This window comes from Acomys russatus, unplaced genomic scaffold (genome assembly GCF_903995435.1).
Source record: "Acomys russatus unplaced genomic scaffold, mAcoRus1.1, whole genome shotgun sequence".
Taxonomy (NCBI): domain Eukaryota; kingdom Metazoa; phylum Chordata; class Mammalia; order Rodentia; family Muridae; genus Acomys; species Acomys russatus.
Window position 1 is genome coordinate 1 of NW_026131676.1, and position 23,152 is coordinate 23,152.

General features: G+C 36.4%; 1 pseudogene; it reads right to left on the bottom strand.

Moving 5' to 3' along the window:
* Nucleotides 1-10,846: 10,846 nt before the first annotated feature.
* On the bottom strand, nt 10,847-22,555 carry LOC127186379 (vomeronasal type-2 receptor 116-like; annotated as a pseudogene).
* Nucleotides 22,556-23,152: the final 597 nt, after the last annotated feature.

Here is a 23,152-nt window from a genome sequence, read left to right on the forward strand (position 1 = left end):
AATCAGCCAAAACATCACAAGGAGCTACAACAAGACTGGGTGCATCACTCATATGAATGGTGGGTGAGACAACCTAGTAGGAGGAAAAGTGTCTCAAGAACAGTTGAAAGACTCAAAATCATCACCACCACACCACCACTCTTAGTAGTCCCACAAAAAACAAACTAACAACCCTAATATTTATGCAAAGGACCTAATGCAGATAAATGTAGAATGCATGGTTGCTGTTTCTATCTCAGTAAGTCCCTATGATCTCTGCTTATTTGGTTCTGGGAATCAGGTTCTCCTGGTGTTCTTAACCCCTCTGGCTCCCATAATTCTTCCTCCCTCTCTTCAAATGCTTTGTAAAGCCCCAAGGGGAGAGACTCAACCATGATCTCCAATTTGGGCTCTCTCATCCTGTTTCGCTATTGGCCTCTCTGCATCTGCTCCCATCAGCTGTCAGCAGAGATCTCTCTGATGAGAATTGAGGTAGACACTGATCTATGAGTGTAGCAAAATATCATTAGGAACCATTTTATTGATTTTTTTCTATCCGGTGTCTCTGGCATATCCAGGCTCTGGTTGCTGGTCATCCTTAGGCATGGGATCCTTCTCTGGTGTGGGCCCCATAATGACCAGTCATTGGTTGGCCTCTCCCACAAGTTAAGCCTCTCGTTGACTCAGCATATTTATCAGATATGATAAATTATAGATGGAAAGTTTTGTGGCATTGGTGTCCATGACCTAACCCTGGAATGTTTGCCTCATTATTAGCTCCATATGGTTCAGGCTCCATAGCATCTTTTACTAGGAGTCTTAGCTAAGATCACCCTTTTACAATCCTGTATGTCTCTATTGTACTGTTTCCACATTGCTCCCCAAGCGTCTACCAATTCAAGCCATCTCTCCCCCATCCCTCTCATACCCCTATGTGATCAAGCCTATTTCCAAAATTACACTCCAATTGTCCATCTACAAAATTGATCTATTTCCACTTCTAAGGGAGATGCATGAAACCACCCAAGAGCCCTCCTTGTTAATTAACTTTTCTGGGTCTACAGATTTTAGCATGATTATTATTTACTTACTAACTACTATCCACTTGTACATGCGTACATACCATATTTGTCTTTTTGGGTTTAAGTTGCCTCTCTAGAGATGATTTTTTCTAGTTCATTCCATTTGCCTAGAATTTTCATAATGTCATTTTTAACGTGTCACTATATGAATGTATTCCATTTTATTTATCCATTCTTAAGTTGAGGTGCATCTAGTTTTTTTCCAGTTTCTGGCTGTTATGAATGAAGCCACTATGAACCTAGTTGAGCAAGTGCCCTTGGGGTACAATGTAGCATCCTTTGGGCATATTTCAAAGAGTGGTATATGGAACGTGAGGTAATTCAATTCTCTGTTTTCTAGGTAATTGGCATACTTACTTCCATAGTGGCTGTACAAGATTGAATTCCCATCAACAATGGAGGAATATTCCCCTTGCTCTACATGAGCATGAGAAAGTCACTTTTTTGACATGATCATTCTGATGAGGAGAAGATGGAATCACAGTGACAGTTTGCTTTGCATTTCCCTGATGGCTAAGGATGCTGAGCCTTAAAATGTTTCTTAGGGATTTGACTTTCCTCTTTTGAGAATTATCTGTTCAGCCCTGTCCACTTCTTTTAGATAGATTATTTGGTGTCTAATTTCTTGAGTCCCTTATATATTTTGGGTATTAGCCCTCTGTCAGATCAGCCTGGTGAAAATATTTTCAATTCTGTAAGTCTGCTGTTTTATCTTATTAACGGTGTCCTTTCCTGGATGGAAGCTTTTCAAGTATATGAGGTCCCATTTATTAATTGTTAAGCTTGGTGCTGGTGCTATCTATCAGTTTTCTGTTCATACAATCATCTCCTGCTGTGGGAGTACCTTTTATTCTTGCTGCATTAGTCAACACATTAAATTATTAAGTCAGTAGATTTCTTTAGGCAAATAGTCCTGAAAGGACAGACACAAAGATTATGGTTTATTCTCCCAGCACTATGCTGAGCAGAATATGAGCTATGCTAATCCTAATATCCTTAAAACCCACATGTAAACCAATACCTTGCCAGTCTGATCACTCCACAGAGTCGATTCTGTCCTGTTCTTCAGGATGTATCAAATAGGTTCACTGAAAGAGGGAGTGCAAGTGAAAGAAAAGGAACAGAAACACAGCAAATATGGAGCCAGGTCAAGCAGTCCTGATCAAGGCTCAATTTTATTCCACACAAGGCATAGTTTGTATAGCAAAGACACAAAAGCACCTGGATAGACTCATTTCCTCCCTAGGCCCTCTAGCCAGGCTGAAGAGAATGCAATCTCTGAGAATTGCTCCCTGTCTGAGCTACTTTGTTTCTTTTCCAACAGAAATATTAGCAACTCAAAGATACAATATGCAGCATAGAGGATGCTCTGAGCAGGGGTCGATAACTGAAAGATTGCAGCATGTAGCATAGCAATTCCAGTATAAGTGCAGGATCTACTCAGCTTAGCCACAGGCTGAAGACAGTTTACAGTCCCAGACATGATTCTCATCCCTCAGTCTCTTTTTTCAGCCACCTGCTCCAGCATCCTCTTCATGCTTTTTTCCCCAAAACTTATGCCTTCAACATCCTGTCCATCTGCTCAGCTGATTGGCAAAACAGCTCTTTATTGGGAACTGCTACACTGACTCAAGGCATTACCCCACACTTCCCCTTTTTAGTTTAATACAAGGCCACCCTTTCACTTTCCTCAACATAATAAAGGCTATGTACAGTAAGCCAATAGCCAAAATCAAAGTAAATGGTGAGATACTCAAGGAAATTCCTCTAAATTCCGGAACAAGGCAAGGCTGCCCACTCTCTCCATATCTCTTCAATATAGTACTCGAAGTTCTAGCCAGAGCAATAAGAAAACAAAAGGAGATCAAGGGTATCAATGGTAAAGAAGGAAGTCAAATTATCCCTATTTGCAGATGATATAATAGTGTACACAAGTGACCCTCAAAACTCCACCAGAAAACTCCTACAGCTGATAAATACCTTCAGCAAATTAGCTGGATACAAAATTAACTCAAAAAAGTCTGTAGCCTTCCTATACACAAATGACAAGCTTGCAGAGGAAGAAATTAGGAAAACCACACCCTTCACATTAGCCACAAGCAATATAAAATATCTACGAGTAACTCTAACTAAGTAGGTGAAGGACTTGTTTGAAAAAAAATTCAAAATTCAAAACAAAGAGATTGAAGATGACCTGAGAAGATGGAATGATCTTCCTTGCTCATGGATTAGGAGAATTAACATAGTAAAAATGGCCATTCTACCAAAAACAATCTATAGATTCAATGCAATCCCTATCAAAATACCTACACAATTTTTTAAAGACATTGAAAGTTCAATTCTGAACTTCATATGGAAAAACAAAAAACCAAGAATAGCTAAAACAATCCTGTACAGTAAAAGGTGCTCCGGAGGAATCTCCAAACCTCATCTCAAACTGTACTGTAAAGCAATAGTAATTAAAACAGCATGGTACTGTCACAGCAACAGGCTGGTTGATCAGTGGAATCGAATAAAAGACCCAGATATGAATCCACACACATATGGTCACTTGATTTTTGACAAAGAAACAAAATCTATTCAATGGAAAAAGGATAGCATCTTCAAAAAAATGGTGCTGGTCTAACTTGAGGTCTATGTGTAAAAAAAAAGTGCAACTGGAGCCACATTTGTCACCTTGCACAAAACTCAAATCCAAGTGGATTAAAGACCTCAACATAAAACCAGAGACACTAAGTCACTTAGAAGAAAAAGTGGGGAAGAGCCTGGAACATATTGGCACAGGAGACAACTTCCTGAACAGAACACCAACGGCCCAGGCCTTCAACCATTAATATATGGGTCCTCATGAGGCTGAGAAGCTTCTGTAAGGCAGGAGACACTGTCTTGAGAACAAAGCGACAGCCTACAGACTGGGAAAAGATCTTCACCAACCCTACATCTGATAAAGGTCTAATATCCAAAATATATAAAGAACTCAAGAAATTAAGCACCACCAAACCAAATAACCCAATTGAGAAATGGGGCTTGGAACTAAACAGAGAATTCTCAACAGAGGAATATCAAATGGCTGAGAAACACTTAAAGAAATGCTCAACCTCCTTAGTCATCAGGGAAATGCAAATCAAAACAACTCTGAGATTCCATCTTACACCCATCAGAATGGCTAAGATCAAAAATTCAAGCGACACCACATGCTGGCAAGGATGTGGGGAGAGAGAAACACTCCTTCATTGCTGATGGGAATGCAAACTAATACAGCCACTTTGGAAATCTATCTGGTGCTATCTCAGAAAAATGGGAATAGGGCTTCCTCAAGATCCAACTATTCCACTCCTTGGAATAAACCCAGAAGATGCTCCAGCACACAACAAGAAAATTTGCTCAACCATGTTCATAGCAGCCTTATTCATAAGAGCCAGAACATGGAAGCAGCCTAAGTGTCCATCAGTAGAATCATGGATAAAGAGACTGTGGTACATATATACTATGGAATACTACTCAGCTATTAAAAATAAGGAATTCCTGAAATTTGTGGATAAATGGATTGAGCTAGAAATGATCATAATGAGTGAGTTAACCCAGAACCAGAAAGAATCAAATGGTATATACTCACTTATATCTGCATAGTAGCCCAAGGCGCATGTCCCACGAAAGCCTTCACTTACCAGGAAACTGGGACAGAGGGGAGGACATCCTATTGGTACTCTAAATGAGAGAAGCATGGGAGAATAGCAAAGCAGAAGGTTCCAGAGGGTCCTAGAAACCTACATGTAGCACATTATGATAGGCAGATTTGGGCCCAGGAGTCCCGCTCAAACTAAGGCACCAGCCAAGGCCAATACAGGCGGGAAACTTTAAACCCCTACCCAGATCTAGCCAATGGTCAGAACATTCTCCACAGTTGAGTGGAGAGTGAGATATGATATTCTCACATACTCTCATGCCTCACATTTGACCATGTGCCCTGTAGGGGGAGACCTGGTGGCACTCAGAGGAAGGACAGCAGGTTTCCAGAAGAGCCTTGATACCCTATGAGCATATACAGGGGGAGGTAATCCCCCTCAGGAACAGTCATAGTGGATGGAAATAATGGGAAAATGGGAGGGAGGGAAGAATGGGAGGATACAAGGGATGGGATAAACATTGAGATGTAACAAGAATAAATTAATTTTAAAAAATAAATAAATAAAAATAAAAGGCCACCCTTTAACTATACATTATATTATTACACATATATGCAATAAACTACATACAACAAGAACCACAAAACAATCAGCAATTAGATAAATGTTACATCCATAGCATTTTGCTTATTTGCTTTTGGCAACTCTGAAGAAAACATCATTCCTATCTTGATGAGACTGAAATTCTGAATGTAAATCAATCTCTATTAAAGTTTATATCTATCAACCTAAAATATTTATATAGATCTAAAAGTATCTTAACTCCTGAACAACTAAGCTTAATTTTAAAACTAACTATCTCGTCCTCAACTCCATCAGAGACTTGAGAAAGAATACATTTAATTACCCGAGTAAACAGGAAGTTCAGGTTAACAGCTTCCATAATGAAAAAATTAAAGAGACAGTTTGATGCTTGGACAAACACCCAAACTCTCCCTAACGTTGGAGCATCACCTTCATCCTTCTGGCCCAATATATTTGACAGACATATTTGTGATGCAGGAACTATCCCAGGCTTGCTTACTCTATCTTGGCAAAGTTTGGCTTTTGGCTCTGCATGCATCCAACTTTTCAATTTTATGTAGAATTCTGGCTGTGGTAGCCACAAGGACATTTTGTCCAGTGGTTGTTTTGACACATTTGAAGCCATCTCCTTAAGGAGGTTCTTTGATGCTCATCATCATCTTTCAGGTAGGCTGGGTGTTGCCAGGGGTTAACCTGTCTTATATTCAAAGAATCTTTGAAATAATAAAAACAACTTTAAATGCCATATTCTGTTGGTCTCTGAGGATTTTAAATACCTTATCTATCTGTAGAATTATATCTGTCTGTTAAACCTAGGATGTAGATTTCTGCACTTGACATGGCCATGAGCTGATCAACTAACAATTGACTGCTATCACTTAATTATTTTAATTTTTCTAAACAGCCTGCAATAGCACTATCAGTGTATTGGAAGTAAACCATGTATTAATTGAGTTACATGGGTACAAAACCTCATATTAGAGTAGAAATATAATATGTGAAGAATATTAATTTTAATTCTATTTCAATGTATCAAAATTAAGTTTATTTTGTGTCAATATACAAAGTTCTATATCAATAAATTGAAATAACTGTTCTTATGAGTAACATTTAAGGCCATAACTTGAGGAGTAAATTCAATAATCTACTTTTTGTCCTATGATCCCTATATATTTCTATATTTCCCTTTCTTTCTTTTCAGCCCCTATCTCCATAGCTAAGAAAGAAAGATAAAGGAAAAAAGAGAAATCTCTAAGTCCAGCCTTGTTTTCTCTCTGAATAAGATCAATAATAAATAATCACCAAATCCCAATGACAATAATATCTATAGCCAAAGAAAGCAACGAAAAATCGACCCATACCCACCCTTTAAGGGAAATAGGGCATCTTTCTCTTTAATAGTCTTCTGGATGATTTGGGACCAACAGTACAACCAATACAAGGCTAATATACACATCGTATATACTCACTTGTTAGCGGACATTAGCCCAACATGGATGTCCTCTAGGAGTCTGCACTCAGAAATAAAGATAAGTCCGCATTGCCAAAAATAACAACTATAGGACTTATTGAGCATGGAAAAGTTGAGCTAAAACCTTTACACCTATGGACTAGTATTCATGGCACTGGAAGGTACTTGGCATACTATGAAAGGAGAAAGGTAAGTACGAGCCCAGCTACATGTTCTCTAATCAGCATTAGTTCCCTGCCTACAAGATGCCAGTGAGAAGACTAGAGAGATTAAAAGACAAAGTATGTTACATATTTTAAAATGAAAAATGTTATAGAATTGTGGTTTGTACACTGTATAATTTTTATTGTCACCTTACCAAAAAGCATGTTCAATCATAACTCAATTTTATATATCATTTTAAAGAAAATCAAAAGGAGTCAGACTTAGAGAGAAAGGAGACTGAAAAACTGAATGCTAAAATGAAGGTTGTAAAAACAGAGATCAGAATATTCCTTAAACCACAATTAAATTTCTTCAGAGAAACCAGGCTTGACAGTCCCCACCTTTAATTCCAGCACTCTGGAGAGAGAAGCAGGTGGATTGTTCTGAGTTCAAATCCAGTTTCGCCTACAAAGAGAGTCTAGGACAGCCTGGGCTGTTAAGCAGAGGCCCCCTGTCTCATTAAAATAAGGAGCTTCAGGGAAATCCAATATAAGGCCTACAGTGCCACATTGTGACAAAATTAAAGAATGCTATCCCATTGAACCACTAGAGGCTTCAGTGATAAAACATGATAATCAGAATACGTGTTATATTTTCAAAATCAATTAATAGATGAAAGTGAATATGATGAATTTTAAATACAGGCTCTCAAGTCTAATACATGTGGTAGGCATTGAACCCCTGCTCAGATCTAGCCAATGGACAGGACATCCTCAGTTGTATGGGGAGAGAGGACTGACACTGACATGCACACTGATGCCCCATATTTGACCACTTCCCCTTTGTGTGGAGGACTGGTGGCACTCAGAAAAGGGATAAGCAGGCTACCAAAATGAGACTTGATGGTCTGTGACTGTATGGTGTGGGAGGAGGTCCCCTTCAGTCACAGACCTAGGGGAGGGAATAGAGTACAAGTGGAAGGGAAGGAAAATGAAAGGATACAAGTGATGGGAAACAATTGAGATTTAATCTGAATAAATTAGTTAAATATAATTTAAAAATTTAAAGGTTGTATTAATGTCACCTTAAAGCAATTGCGTACCATAGCTTAAGTGTTCCATTTTGCAAGGTATCAAAAAACAAAACATGGGTACCATACCAAACAGTCTTATATACAATTTCAGGGGACATTTGTCTTGAGTTCTGAAAAGGATGATTCTGAGATTGTACATTAATTAGAGGTGATTGCTTACTTGCAAATGCATTTACAAATTGAACCTGATGATGCCTCAACATATGTATCCTATAGAATACAACAATTATTTAGACACTGTAACATAGAAAATGTTACAAATAGATCTTACAGTCCTATAGGAAAAGCAGTTATAGAAAAATCTAATAGGAAATTTAAATGAAATGGTCACAGAAGAGAAGGGATAAATGGGATCTTCTAGAAACCCCTTTTAAAAGGTTTGCTCTCTTTTAAAATTATGACAAGTGTGGACAAATGTTGACACATGATATGAAATATTGAGTAATCTTATATTCAATGTTGTTACATATAACAGCCAGTTAGTACATTCATGAAATAGTACCTGAAATGGTTGTAATAGTGAAAGTTATTAGCCAAAATTATTCAATTTATATTACCCTTCCTCCAGATGATATTACTCAAATGATTATTTATTTAGTGTTGACTCAATACAAATAGCAAACAGGTAGGTATTTTTTCACTTCTTTTCCTGTCACATAATGTAATGAAATGAAAGTTCTTAGAGGACATTTGTGGTGCTTTTAATAACTCAGCATTTAAGTCCCTTGCCACTTGGATGATGGTCTTTTATCCTCATGATCCAACCCCTAGATTATGTCCTTGAGAAGGTAACCAACGTCTAGAAGATGTATACTGATATCCATGAACTGAAACATAAAACATGTTGCAAAGTAATTAAAGAACATATAGTGAAATCTCTACCCAGCACCCAGGTACCAGCCCTCAATAATTTTACTGGCAGATCATGGGACTGGAATCTGTTTTCAAGTGTCTGTGATTACTGCAAGCATATTATAAAACAGCCTTATACAAGAAATGAAATTAAAATATTTATTTAAAAAAGAAATCTAATCCTTATAACCTGGGTCCAGGGATATTTATAAAACAGACAAACAAATAAAGATTAAACAAGCAAACAAACAAAAAGGTGTTTGGTAGTTCTTAGTGAAATGCTGCTGTTTAAGGTCCATGTTTTTCCTTAAATAGAAATATGACAACTGCAGAGAGTTTTGATTATCATAGTCATCTAAAATTCAAACATGCTAAAGAGACTCTTTTAACAATAGTTTATTCTCTTGTCAATCGTTCAACTGTGTCTCTTATGGTAGATTTAACATTGAGGGTTCGTATGTGGTATGCATAAAGAGAGTCTCAGTCATCTCTTCCAAAATATCTCTTTGGGTAGGTACTTAGACTGGCAACTTAACCGTACATCAAAAAGCAGCATCCTTATGCAGAGTCATTAAAATGTTCTTCCTCTAATTTTAAATATTATGCACTATCTGTTATTAATGTGTGTGTGTGTGTGTGTGTGTGTGTGTGTGTTTTGTTTTGTGCACAAGTGAATTCAGGTAACCATGTAGCCCAGAATAGGACATCTTCTGCTTTGGAGCTATTGTTACACAGGGTTGTTAATATCATTTTTTCAGGGCTGAGTAGTGAATCAGGTCTTAATCAAGAAGAGGACATGATATCACATTAACTCCTGAGATGTCAATCCATCTTCTTCAGTATTCTTTCTGTTTATCAAGCTATCACTCTCTCTTCTAACGTCAAATCTTATAACACCTTGTATAATATCAGGATTCCCTTTGCTTGCCCCAGCAAGTAGGAACATGGTTATACCATCGTATGAAAACAGGAGTATGCTCTCCCACAAACATCTGCAAATTTTTAATCACCATTCAACAGGCTTCAAACTCATTCACTCACATATTAAAAGAACTTTCGTTTTATTTTGAACGTTTTTTTTATCTTAGAGAAGAAAAAACATTTACATTTTTCACCACACTATGTCTGAATAATGATAAAATGTGAAATAAGTGGACGAGAGCAAGATTACTGGGATGATGTAGACAACTGTTGTAGCCATGACTGCTATAACACCATTAGAGGAAACAGTAAGAATCATTCTAAAATCAGATAAAACTTGTACTATCACTCAATACTTGTTGGTCATGCACAAACTTTATAGTTGTTGGTTAGAATTAATTTACTAGTCAGAATACCTGGCCCAACACAAGACCCAACCCAAGGAAGACAGCCAACCACCAACACCATTAATGATACTCTGCTCTGTTGCATACAGGAGCCTAGATGAGTTACCATATGAAAGGCTTTACCCAGCAGTGATTCAAACAAATGCTGAGATGCACAGTCAAACATGGAGTGATACATAACTATTCTGTATAACATTGAAGTGGAAGAGAAAAGGGCCTTCAGGTAATAGGAGCTCCAATAAAAGATCAACAAAAACAGCTCACCAGGGCACAGAGGGGCTTAGTGAGACTGAAGCAACAACCATGGACTATGTATGAACTAGACCTAGGTCTCCTACACAGATGTAGATGATGGTAAACACATGTTTCATGTAGGTCCTCTAGTTAGAGCCATGGAAACTGTCCCTGATATGGGCTCTGTTGCCAACCTTTTGATAAATTCCTCATCGTGGAACTATTTTCCTATGCCATAGATGAAAAGGGCATGCTCAGGCCTGATGCAACTTGGTGAGCTTGGTGAATGAGAAGGGAATCTTCACTTATGTGAGGAATAGCGGAGAGGTGATGGGAGAGAGGGAGGAGGGTAGGACTGGAAGGAGAGAAGATATTGGGTCTACAACAAAGATGTAAAGTGATTAAATAAATTAATTTCAAAAATGGATATGTGAGATATGCCTTTAGGAATATTATTTCTCCCTGATCTTTGGAATAGGAATTCTGTGTGGCCTGAATACAATTGTGTAACACTTGGGAGCAAAGATGCACCCCAGCATCCCTGCACTGGAAGACAAGATGGAAAAATCTCCACAGTACCATGACCTTGCCCTTGGTGCTATGGTAGACAGGGAGGAAAGTAAACCAAACAGTGCAAAACGCCAGCATGCTGAATGTCAAGAACTTGGCTTCATTGAATGTGTCAGGCAGGTTCCTAGCCATGAAAGCTATGGTGAAGCTTCCTAGAGCCAGGAAGCCTAAGTATCCTAGGACACAGTAAAATGCTATAACTGAACCCTTGTGACAGACAATGATAATGTGGCCATGCTCAGAGTCTGCATCAATATCAACAAAAGGAGGAGAAGCTCCTAGCCAAACTGAACAGAGAAAAATTTGGATGAGTGTACAGAGGGGAATGATGTAGTCAAGTGTTCCTGAAACCAGAATGTACCTCATCCGTCTCGCAGGAGCTGTGACTTTGAAAGCCAGAAGCACTGTGATTGTTTTTGCCAACACAGTGGAAATACGCACAGTGAATACAATTCCAAATGTGATTTGCTGCAGGATGCAGGATACTGAGTTTCGATGGCCAATGAAGAGCAAGAAGCAGAGGAAACAGAACATGAGTGACATAAGTAAGATGTAGCTCAGAGAGCGATTATTGGCCATCGCGATGGCTGTGTCATTTTGCTTCAAAACTACCCCAAGAACCAGAGCTGTGAGGGCACAGAAACCGAAGGCCATTAAGGCCAGAGCCATCCCTAAGCGGTCTTCATAGCTTAGAAAGATCACAGCTCTGTGGATGCAGTCATTCTGCTCTGTGTTGGTGTACTGGTCCTCTGGACATTTCACACACTGATCCATGTCTGAATGAGAAACTACAGATTCGTTAGTACAGCTTCAGCAGTTTATTGACAAGACATTTCAATAACTCTATTGAAAAAGCTTTGCAATACCTTCACTTTATTGCTGATAATATAATTGAAGGAAATTGTTTTACAACAATGCTTCTATTTATCAATTCTTTTTATCTTTATAGAGAAAAACAAACCAAATTTTCCCTATTTAACAGTGTTGATGAGATAATTTACCATGTTTTCAGAAAGAAGATTTCTTACATCATTCTGGATGCTATCATGAAATGACTGAGTCTGGTAAATTCACAAAATCTAAACACATTAACCACAGTGTAACTGAGTGTCTTTTAAAATCTCCTTTCTAATGCATTCAGTGCCTCCTGATTTCACTGACTGTTCAATTAATGCTTTATGAGAGATGGAGACTGAGTTCTGCTTGGGGAAGAAAAGTGATAGCTTTTCTAGTTCCCAGCCCAAACATAATGATATCTAAGAAACAGTAAAAGAAATCATTAGGGGTGTGTGTGTGTGTGTGTGTGTGTGTGTGTGTGTGTGTTTATATTTGTGTGTCCAAATAAATGTAACAGATGTGCTCATAAATTTGGGAATCATTTGGGAGAAATAGTAATGTGAGTGTGAGAACTAAAGTTTACTGGTACATAAATTTAATTTAAAGGTTTAATATTTGTAAAAAATGAAAAAATAATGATCAATCTGTCCTTCTTTATGTTCTAATCTGGCGGTATGGAGAAAGAATTCTTGAGTCTTGATTATGAGAAGCACTAGGTCTATCACTGAAGGTAGAAACCTCTCTACAGACTGAACACTACAAAGCCCTTCATCTTGAGTCCACCTTCATGGGAAGCATTCAACATCTTCCTGCTTCCCTCATTTCAACCTCTATGGGACTCAAACTCTGTGAATATACTCTGAGGTAAATTTTACATCGATAAGCAGCATGGATGAAATAAAAAAAGACCCACATACAAAAATGGCCCAGATATTTTTTTTCAAGACAGGATTTCTCTGTGTAGCCTTGGCTGTCCTGGAAGCACTTTGTAGACCAGGCTGGCCTCAAACTCACAGTGATCCACCTGCCTCTGCATCCCAAGTGCTGGGATTAAAGACATGTGCCACCACACCCAGATTTTTTTATGTGGAACAAACTACTTCACTCATAATATGCTCTTTTGAAATGGCAATGGTAGGCAATTTCATTGGAATTGTGCTGATTCATTAGATAGTTGCACAGAGTTATAAGGTGCTTCCTGGATTTTAAGTCTTTTTATGTAGAACAATTTATTGATGGGCAATTGTACCGAGCTATTTTGCCGAAAGTGTTGGAAAATTAACTGAACCATGAAGAGAACTTCCTGCTCTTGCAAAAAACCTGAGTTCAGTTTCCAGAACCCATGTGAGGTGTTTCACAACTGCCTGCAAATTAACTATAGAGTTATTAGTTGCCTCTCACCTTCATCTGCCCTTATGTACATATACACTCACAACATACATATACACCTATGAATAATATTAATCTTTTTCTATTTATTGATGTAAATATCATTAGTTCTTATTCATTATAACATTTAAAACAATTTTATTACTGTTTGTTTAATCATTATGGATGTTATTTGAGTGCATAGATGTCAGTAGGCATTTCTAAGAGTTCTTTGTCTCCTCTCACTATATGGGTACTGGGGATGAACTCCAGGTATCGGTCTTAGTGGCAAATGATTCAAATGTAGAGCCATATTATTGGTCAGAAATGTACTTTAAGAACTTGAATTTCATTGCATAGTATCACAGGCAAATGTTGGAAAAACTACTCATTGTCCATTTGCATTTAGCCAAGCATAAATATATAATCATTTTACTACTCTAGCTTTGTAGGTTGCAATAAAATTTTAATGTTTGTACTAATTAATTTCATTACAAAACTGTTCCAATCTATTATTTCATGAAATTATCAAATATTTATAAAATATTTGATATAAGACTCCTTATATTTTGTAGACCATGTGTCAACAATTATCCTCACCTTCCTAGAAACAAATCATAGCAGACTATTGAAAATGGGTGAGGGAATAAAAATTGGGACACAATCACAATATATTACAATAAAGAAGGCAGAAAAAGAAAATGGGCATCTATAAATCACACAAATTCTGTCTCACATTCAGCAGTTTCTTATAATTTTACAAGTAATTTTTTTATCTCTACTCTAATTTTTCTAAGGATATAGATTTGGTTTCCAGCACCTCCATTACACAGTCCATCAGTTCTGGTGCCATATTCTGTCCTCTGTTGGATTCTGTGCATATATAGTGTACATAAACATATGTAGGGACATACATACATGCAAAAAGACTAAATGCACATTTTGAAAATTTGTGACTGGAATCTTCTGTGCATGTATTTATAGGGGAAATTAATAAACAGAAGAGATCTCGTAGAGAATGTGCTCACACTGCACTTTGATTTTGTTTCTTTGAGAAAATATGATGTGACAGAAACTGAATCAAAATGTACATCTAGGCAAAAGAGTTTTTGTGGTTGTTGTTGTTGCTGTTGTTGTGACATTGTTAATGTTTGTATTCCTGTGACTGCTAATGGAGAAAATGGTATATGTTATTTTTCTAGTTGCCTTTTAGACTCCTTCAGCATCTCTTTGTTGGTGGAGAGGATTATCGATGTAAAGTTTACACAGCAGCAAACACTCACTTGTTCCATTAGAAATTTCATTTTCTGGGCAGGGGATGCAAATAAAGCAGCAGGCTGACATTCTCTCCTGCCTGAATTTTCTGAATCAAGGATGACAGTCAGCACTGCATACAGAGGGCATCATCTGAGGGAATAAGATACATATTGAGTTTTACCTACCTCATCCATAACTATATTTTATTAGCATGTTGAGATATAAATAAGCTTCCTTTATATACAGAAGCTGATGTACCACATGTCAGTTAGCACTTTGTATAAAGCCAAATGTGTGAATATATTAAAACAATTTGATGAAAAGGTGAGTTTTTTTTTTTACCAAATCTTAGACATTATGAAAACAGAATTTTAGAATACTTTGTGCAAATACTACAGAGATGCTACCTGGATTTGTTGTTGATTTTCATCAAGCTGACACAAAGTACAGTAAGAAGATAGAGAACATTGAATGAACCTTACCTGCAAAATTCTCTCTGTCAGAATGCCCTTCTTTCTAACACTAATGCATTTTATTATTTGGTATTCATTGTAGGCACACCAGTCTACTAAAGGCAATGCTCTTGCTAGGCAAGGATGTATGAGAAATGAAACAGAGCAAGCCATAAGCAGTGTTCTCTCAAGGGCCTATCCTTTAGTTTCAGTCTACAATTTCATTCCTTGTCTTCCCTTGTCTATAACCCATGAGCCAAAACAACCTCTCTTCCTCACTTTGTTCATGGCAAAAGTATAATCCAAGCAACAACTTAGCAAGATATGATGAAAGCACATCTAAAACAGGGGAAATATCTCATCATGTCTCAGATAACAAATACATCTTCCAATCAATTAAGACTGTAAATCTTCACAAACTTAGTGTAAAGGAAAAAAACAGTTGAAAAGACAATCCTAGTGACAAAGTGCCAAGCTGATGTGTAAGAAGCTGTAATGTGATGTGTTTCCTGAACTGAGAAGAACTTAAGGAGCCTACAAATACTGTGGGAAACTGAGTAAAAGTTAGTTTGTTTGATGTTAATTGTAGGTTACTTAGATTAAAGACAGGTTATGTTTTTATTACACTGAACTTTATCATGGGGCTCTGTAAGTAGCATTAGAAATTTTCTGATGATGTTACCAAGAAGAGACTTGATACCCTATGAGCATGTACAGGAGGAAGAGGTACCTCTCACTTACAGTAATAGGGGAGAGGTGTAGGGGGAAAGCAGGAGAGAAGGAGGAAAAGGAGGATGCAAGGGATGGGATAACAATTGAGATCTAATATGAATAAATTAATAAATATTTTTAAAAAGGAAATTTGCTGACTGTTGCATGCTCTTTTGAATCCTTCATTCAGTATTTAGGTCTATGGGAAAATCACATTGTCACTGGTACACAGATTCATTTCATGTTCTCCACATATAAACTTAACTAGAACGCTTCCTTTTGCTGTGGTAGTTGTGAAACAGGGTCCCACTCTGTAGCATTGGGATACCTCAATTTCATATATAAACAGGGAACATTACTTTCTCTCTTTTTTTACTTGTTCTATTAATTTATTCATATTACATCTAAATTGTTATCCCATCCCTTGTATCCTCCCGTTCCTCAACCAGGTTCAAAGCAGCCTTTATTATAATAGCCAGAACCTGGAAAAAGCCTAAGTGTTCATTAGTAGAAGAATGGATAAATAAACTGTGGTACATCTACAGTATAGGACACTACTCAGCTATTAAAAACAAGGAATTCCCAAAATTTGTGAACAAATGGATGGAACTAGAAATTATCATATTGAGTGAGTTAACCCAGAAGAAGAAAGACTCAAATGGTATATACTCACTTATAATTGGACACTTTCTCTCTTTTTAAAATATATTTTCACAGTTATTGTGGCACATGGTAAAATTTTTTTATTTAAATAATTTATTCAGATTAAATCTCATTTTTATCCCCTTACTTGTATCTTCCAATTCCTCATCCTTCCCAATTTCATCCTAATCCACTCCCCTAGATTTGTGACAGAAAGTGACCTTCTCTCCCACTATAAGATCACAGCTTATCAGGTCTCTTCCTGGTAGTCTGTTAACTTTTCCTCTGAGCATTAACAAATCTCCCCACCAAGAAGAAATGGTCAAGTAGGGGTCACCAGAGTTCATGTCTGAGTCAGTCTCTGCTAGCCACACAATTGTGGATAATGTGGTGTTCGTTGGGTAGATCTGGATAGGTGTTCCATGTTTACTATATACATTGTCTTTGGTTGGTACAGTATTTTTAGCTGACTAACCTGGGTACAGTTCTGTCCACTTTAAGTGTCTTCTTGTAGGTTTCTAGGACCCTCTAGGCACTTCTATTTCCCTATTCATCCTTACCTCTCTCACCTAGAGTACCAGTTGAAGTCCCAGTATCTATCCTACTCTCTGGCTAGGTACTTGGTAAGATTTTAATGACCATTTTGAAGAAGAGTGGAGACAGTGCATATTGTTGCCCCATTTTTGTTCAATATTTTAAGGCATGGTCTGTATGTCACACTGCCAACCTTGGATTAGCTATCTAGGCCAAACTGGTCACATATCAACAGAGAACTTTCTAAATCTGCATACAAACTGTTTGGATTAAAACATGCACTACATGTGCCTGGCTTTATTCTTATTTTAATTGAATCTTTTCTATATTTCTCTCCATCTAATACAATGCTTCCAGTCTGTTTGCCATGAACATCTTATTGTGTCAAGACATTACCTGTTATTTGTATTCCAACATGTTTCATTATTTAGTCTGAATAGATGACAAACTTCTTTATAATACATTTATGAATAGTTTTGTATAATCATATAATTCTAGCTTAGAGTGTATTTACATGATTTATCTCATTTAACTGATCTGCATTTGTGAATCATGCTTGCATTTATTGAATGAAATATACTTGGGTGTAGAGAACAAATGTTATGGTGTGTTGTTGAATTGTCTTGATAGGTGTTTATTTAAGAATTATTACATCCATGTCAACCAAAGTAAATGTTTTCATGGATTTTGTTTGTTTGTTTGTTTGTTTCTAATTCATAATGATGTATCACCCACATTTTTACAGACGGATTCCATTCAGGTTAAAAATAACATATTTCCCATGGAATAACAAAAAATTTGAGGGTGTTATTATTGTTGTTGTTGTTTTATTGAACCAGTCTTGTTGTCTATGGATTTTTATTAGAGAATGTGATCATTAACAATAAATTATTATTGTTGATTATTTAGTGAATATTGTCTACTTGTTAATATTGTAGTACTTGATAGTTTTCTAATAGTTGCTTTTTCTGGATCTTAGTACTTTCTATGTGTTCCTTTGATTCTTTCATTCATCATGTGAAGTGGTTCAACCAGTGTCTTTCATATCAATTTTTCAGTGTTCATAAATTCCTGTGATTGTGTCTATTATTGAACTCTGCTCTGCATCCTTCCATTATGAGGAATAACTTTTCTGTTTTAGTTACTGTGCTTGGCTGTTAAATGTTTGAAATACATCACTATTACTCTCCTCCTCTAAGAACGTTCAAAGTGACATTGACTGATATACAGATGGGAACTTGCTATGACAGAGTCTTCCGTACTGCAGCCTTCAAATTTATGTCTTTGTTACAAAATAATTTTTAAGTTAAATATGCCAAGGGTTGTTCATTTACTGATTTTTGAATGTTTGCTATATAAATGACTATTGTATCACAATGGCCACACATCTCACTTGAAATTTATATTTACATTATACTGGATATAGTGTTGATAAGTTGAATGTGTCCTTCTTTTACCCTTGTGATCTGGATTGTAAATCTGATCTTTTAATCAGGAACCTTCAAGTCTCCTATATTTTGAATCTTTTGTTTTGTTTTATTTTTGTTATAGTCTGAATTTTCTAATACTTATTCACAATATTCAAGCTTTGTGATCTTGTTTTTTTCTTGAACTATTTTCTTGCTGAGACTTTTTACTTAGAATCTTATTTCATTTATGTTGTTTTTCCTTTACTTTCTGTTTGAATATTTTTATTATTTTGTACTTTCATGGAATTCCTTTTTTTCATGCTTTTTCAGTGACTTATTTTATGGTAGTTTTTGTGATCCTTTTTATCCTTCATGAGGTAATTTATGTCTCTTCTTCTCACTTTTCATAGAACATTCAAATAATCGTTCTTTGAATCATATATTTAGCATATCATTGAACATACTCTCATTTAAGACTATGACTATAACATTTTGAGCTAGGTAGATTTGATATCATCATTTTTATGTTTGTTTGTTTCTGCATGTATCCTGATATGCATATCTGGAAGCAGAGCAATGGTTCTATATTTTTTAGTGTTGAGTATTATTCTAGTGCATGTTTTTGTAATGCTCAATCAAGCTGTATTTAGAACACATATGAGATTTCACTGCTGACATTGTAGGCATATACATCTCAGGGGCTAAATTTCAGATCCTGTGTTCCTTTACATAACAATGATTCCCCTTATCACTCTGAGAAGGAGTATTAACTGCAAATGCCAGAGTACATGAGCAACCTGAATTTCTGGACTTAACATTTTTAAAATTTGAACAACTTTGTGGTTGCATAGTTCGAATAGATTACCTTCAAAGAAACCACATCAGAATTCATGCCTATAACATACCCTGGAGCTCTGATGAAATTTTTTATTCACAAATTTCTGCACAGCAGAAAAGTATTACTACCAAATACTTTCAAATACAGAGATGAAAACTAGACACCAATTCATTAGTTTGAATGAACTACAATTAAATGGGCAAAGCAAGGATACTGTAGTGAGCAGTTTCTTTACATGGCATAATTCATAGCTAAGGCATGGAAAACTATGAATAACAATTTATTTAGTGCCCCCAATTTGCACATCTAAGCTGTCTCACATTTCCAGGAGTCTGCACTACTCTTCAATGTCCACAAACACCATATATGCCAGTTTTGCATGGACATATATCCAGACAGAAAACCCATATACATATAAAAAATAAAAAAAATAAAAGTATTAATTCATAAAATACTTAAGATGTATCACAAAATTATTAATTTATGAATTGAGGGGTTGACAATTTAGAGATTTTTGTCAGAAAGCTAGAGCAAACATAAGGTAAAACTATTGCGTTCTCTTTGATCCCTTCCCCCTGATGGGGCACCTTATCAAATCACAGAGGAAGAATATGCAGGCAGTCCTTATGATACTTGATAGGCTGGGGTCAGTGAGTAGGGAAGAAGGGTTCCCCTCTCTGAAGACTAGGGAAGGGGCATAGGGGGAAGAAAGAGAGAGGGGTGGGTCTGGAAGGACATGGGGGTGTTGGCTAAGGCTGTGATGTAAAATGAATAAAATAAAAATTTTAATTAAAACTAAAAGAAATGATGAGTTTGTTTTCTAATTCCTTTGTATTTTTAATTTACTGCATCATTACAGTTAGCTTCAGTCTCTTTAACTTTTCTATCAGAGATTCCTAACAAGTGAGAAAATCACTATATAGTAATAAGAATGGTACCATGAGTATATGGCTCACTTTTCTGGAAATATTATAAATCAGTGGTCAAAAGTTGTTTCATATTCATATTAAAAAACAAAAACAAATTTTCTGTTATAATAAAATACAATGTAACTATTGCATGAACTCCTTGAAGAATTAATATCAAAAATAGTGAAAATCAGAAATGTAACATAGGTGACTAGAAGTAGATTCCTGATGTGACCATTTTTTCATTTCACTAATTTATAAAAAAGCATAAACAGACCAGTACAGTTCTTTCAACTCACCTGTAGACTTCCTGTGGCCCACTCTAGCATGTCTTCAGATAAATGGAGCTGTTGACCATGTGGAAAATATAGACTAAATTTTCCTATCTTCACCTTAAGATCAAAATCATGTGGGAGATTCCAAATGTAGAAAATGTCATTCTCTTTCTGAAGTTTTTCTTTCTGGTTCATGGTCACTTTGTCTCCATTAGGACTAGTGAAGTGGGTCTTTCTCATCAAGTAGTGCATCTGAAAGACTGGCAGGATTACATAATACATATGCCCTTCCTTAATGGAAGAAAATGTATGATGATTTTATCTGAAATACAATTTTATTGAAGGTATCTTGTAGAAATTTTTTTGAAGTGAAAATGATATATTAATTTGTATTAATGTTTGCAGAATTTTCGTTCACTGAAAGGAAACTATGAAACATAAGCATAGACAAGCACATATACATCAAACATAGATGTGCAGCACACACACACATGCATCTGTACACAGAGAGACCTACATCTATGCAGAGGTACACACATAATATAGCCCAATATTTGTTTACACACACATCAATATACATGCCCAAACACACATCTGAGCATACAGGCACAGACAGACATATACACCCAAACAGACACACAAGTACAGAAATATACCACACTCATACATAGACACACACATGCACAGACAAATGCACATAGGGAGACATAATGAGATACAAATATTCACAGAGAGACATTGACACAAAAACACATTTATGCTCACAATATCAAAAAGAAGAGGCAGATAGAAACACACACACACAAACAACACACACACAGAGCAAGAGATATACATATGTGCAATCCAATATACAGAAACACAGAACACAGAGATACATACACTGAAAAATACAATCAGAAACACATACAAAAACAGAAAAAAACATACTCATGGGCATTGAAACACATAAAATTTATGCTCACTTCTACAAAAAGACAGATAGTCACATGTACAGAAACACACACACACACAAGTGCACACATATCTGTGCACATACACATAAACACAGATATACATACCAATACAGAAGGAACACACTTAGAAGCACAAACACATTGAGAAACATATTTTCAAACAAATGATTCTGTGTGTATGTGTGTCTGTAAGTGTGTAATAAAATGATTCACATAACTATTTCTGTGCAATTATACTAAGACTTTGAGGAAGGTGTACAGAGACTACATTTAGGGAGAATCAATTGAAAAAACAATCCCCTGAACTTATTACCTCAAATTTCAGAATTAAAGAACAAAAACTCATCTCGTCAACATGGAGACAATTAATGAGAAAACACTAATTGTCTCTCCAGTATTAGAACAGGTATGATTATATTCAGTTGCTCTGTTAGAGAATCACTGATTTTTCACTGATAAATGGTGTCTTTCATTCAAATACGTTTCTATTGACGATCTACACATAGATCTAGATTTATTGTGTCAGCATAAAAAACATTTAGAAACCTAGGTTTTGGGGAAATATTTCCTAGTTCACTCAGTGAATCATCTGAGAGACTTTTAAAAACTATGACATTAATAAAATGTATAATCCAATAGAAGAAACACTACCTTCGAGCAGATATGATCATATTTTTTCTCATTGTCAGTTGGCTGATTTTCTATCTGTTGAAGAAAAAATCTCATGAATGACATGGGACAAAACATATGCAGCATTGTATATGTCATAACTGCTATCACTGAAGGCCATATCAAAAGTCTGTGCCATTAGCCATTCCAATGAGAAATTGGTTGAGCAGTTCTTCATTGTCTTCCAGTTAGATGCTGAGGCTTCACAATTAAACTTTATCCACTTTAGTCTTGCCAGATATTTATCTGAGTATTGGAGAGGGTGCAATGTCTGGACAAAAATTTTAAAACCTGAAATCTTACCATGGTGCTGTGAAAAAGCAAGAGTCCTTTGGAATGGGCCGGGTGTGAGATCTCTCTTATTTGTAGGAACATCCCACTGTGAGGTGGTGATCCATGTTCTTTGTATACCTAGAGATTCCCACATTCTAAAGGCCACAGCAAGAGTACTGTCTGTGTCACCATAAAGGATGACAACATTTCTGGATGATGCCATGATTTGGTTGTAATACACTTCAGCTCTTGACATGTATACCTCCATGTTCACTGGGATCATGTTCACAAAGGCAAAGCAGACTGTATCCTTTTCCATCTCTTCAAATCTGAGAGAAATTGTGTACCCTGTTCATTGTCAGAGATGGCCAGCCCTACTCAGTTGCAGTTTAAATAAAGTAACAAGGCGACAAGGGCCATGGGGAGATATGTATCCTCGTGGGACATCTGATAAATATAGGAAAATTGTACACAGTTTTTCAGGAAAGGATGGAAAGGCCTATAAGTAAGATGAAGAACCTACAACACAGGGAGCAGCATGAAGTAGCATGTACTTTTAAGAATTTGTAAACACATTTTATCTGTAAAAAGGTCTAGAAATCCCCCTTACCTGTTACTTCTTCTCTTATTCCCATTTCACAGAAAGAAATTCCATATTTCCATCAAGTGTCTGAATAATAACATTGAACTACACAGATTGACATAAGGCCAATAAGACCAGTCTCCTCTTTACACCCTTCTTTACATCTTAACAAAGCCACCAATGGAGACAGAAATTAATTAAATTTTAACCCAATAAACTCTCACCTGCTGAGATTCACAGCTGTACATGAATGTGTGTTATAGTACAGATGCTTCCCAGTTTGGTCTTATAAGAAGTAGTATACAACTGACTACTTGGGAACAGTCATACTTAGGAGGATACAAATGAGTTGGTCGAGAAACTTGAATGAGATATTTTAATTCTGAAACACTTATAAAGTATGGTACTTGAAATACTAAAGACATATTTGGTAGAAGATCCAAGTTTCTGTTTATTTCATCCAAGGAAAAAGCCAA